A 2,237-nucleotide genomic window follows, 5' to 3' on the forward strand; every position below is an offset into this window, starting at 1 on the left:
GCTGTTCCGTTGATCGAATCAACTGGAACCCTCGTGGTCGTAACCGACGGAGTGCCACGTCGTATGTATATATGTATGTATGTATGTACGTATGTATGTATGTATGTATGTATGTATGTATGTATGTATGTATGTATGTATGTATCTATCTTATTGCCCACAAGGGGCTAAACATAGAGGGGACAAAAAAGGACACACAAAGGGATTAAGTCGATTACATCGAACCCAGTGCGTAACTGGTACTTTATTTATCGACCTCGAAAGGATGAAAGGCAAAGTCGACCTCGGCGGAATTGAACTCAGAACGTAACGGCAGACGAAATACCGCTAAGCATTTCGCCCGGCGCGCAAACGTTTCTGCCAGCGGCTCGCCGCCTTTTATCTATCTATCTATCTATCTATCTATCTATCATTGTTGTTGTTGTTGTTGTTGTTGTTGTTGTTGTTGTTATTATTATTATTAAGGGGGAGGAGGAGGAGGAGGAGGAGGAGGAGGAGGAGGAGGAGGAGGGACAGAGGAGGAGGGACAGAGGAGGAGGGACAGAGGAGGAGGGACAGAGGAGGAGGGACAGAGGAGGAGGGGAGGAGGAAATGAGTTTTGGTATATTAGTATTCAGAGTAGAACGGTAAAAAGAAAAAAAAACAGAAACTCATGATTTCGTGTCTTGATTGCTGTAGCTATTTTTAGTTACAGCAGTGGTTTCTTGTTAAGCTTTAAATGGCTTGGTGATGTTTTGAAAAGGATTAAACGAGGGCGAGGAACTGGTAGCACATAGTGTTGAGTACACGATGATAACTGATGAAAAAAATCTGAGATGCTCGCCAGACATATCTGCCACTGATGATGCTCAAAGACGCAGAAATCTAGATTTACCAATTACATTGCCGTTGTTAGACACTTTTCGTTCGCTATTGTTATTCTTCTGCGCATTTTACCACTATATGTCTCAATGAGATGCTTTCTCGAGATAAATACCGCAGTTGTGTGGTTTTCTGCAGTATATCTACGTTAAGTAAGATATACAAAATGCAGTTAAGTATTTATTCTGTAAAGTTACACAAATGTCACACAGTTGTTATCAGGTGCAGGAGTGGCTGTGTGGTAAGAAGTTTACATCCCAACCACACTCTTCCGGGTTCAGTCCCACTGTTTGGATCCTTGGGTAAGTGTCTTCTATTATACCTTGATCCCACCAAAACCTTGTGAGTGGATTTGGTAGACAGAAACTGAAAGAAACTCCTCGTGCATGCATGCATGCATACATACATACATACATACAGATATCTGTCTGTCTGTCTGTCTGTCTGTCTGTACGTATGTATGTATGTATGTGTGTGTGTGTATGTTTCTTTGTGTCTGTGCCTGTCCACCATTATCGCTTGATAACTGGGGTTGATGTGTTTACGCGCCCGTAACATAGCGGTCGGCAAAAGAGACCGATAGAATAAGTACCAGATTGAAAACAATAATAAGTACTGGGGTCGATTCGTTAGACTAAAATGTTTCAGGGCGGTGCTCCAGCTTGGCCGCAGCCTAATGACTGAAACAAGTGAAAGGTAACAGATTCAAGTTTTCTACAAATGCCGATAAAAGTTGTAGACAGTGAGGTTACTCTGTTTATTAACGACTAAAAAAACGCTAACGAAGGAAATATTGAATAATATAACATAATCTGTGTCAGATGTTATCGCCGTTCTTCGGTATGACATAAGTTTATTTATAAAAACACTATTGTAATAAAGGATGTATACGACATCCTTTATAACTGTACTATAATTTATAAAGGATGTAAAAAATATACACACGAGAGGAAATTCATTAAATATGTAAATAAAATACGTGATTAAATGACATAGATTATAAGATTGATACGGAATCGCGGAAACAGGTGCTGTATTTGTATTTGTATTGCTCAGTTTCTATCGCAAATTCAGCTTTTGTTAAAATGGACGAAAGTTAACGTTGATAATCCTTCTTTTATTTTGGTTACGTTTTACTGTGTCTTGGTTCATTCTATCCTGTCTAATGATCCAAAAATCTGACCACCGGATTCACATTTTTTTATTTACATGGAAGGAAATTGTCTATTAGTCACAAGTTGATCCAACCACAATAGACAACTGAAAAAGCCTGAAAAAAACTGAAAGGCTAAGGCGACCTCGGTGGAATTCGAACTCAGAATGCAAAATTTGGAACCCGCTTCCGGGCAAATGCTCAAGTTGTAGTGTGTGTGGGG

The sequence above is a fragment of the Octopus bimaculoides genome, chromosome 9 (assembly GCF_046866305.1).
Source record: "Octopus bimaculoides isolate indiv1 chromosome 9, ASM4686630v1, whole genome shotgun sequence".
Lineage (NCBI taxonomy): Eukaryota > Metazoa > Mollusca > Cephalopoda > Octopoda > Octopodidae > Octopus > Octopus bimaculoides.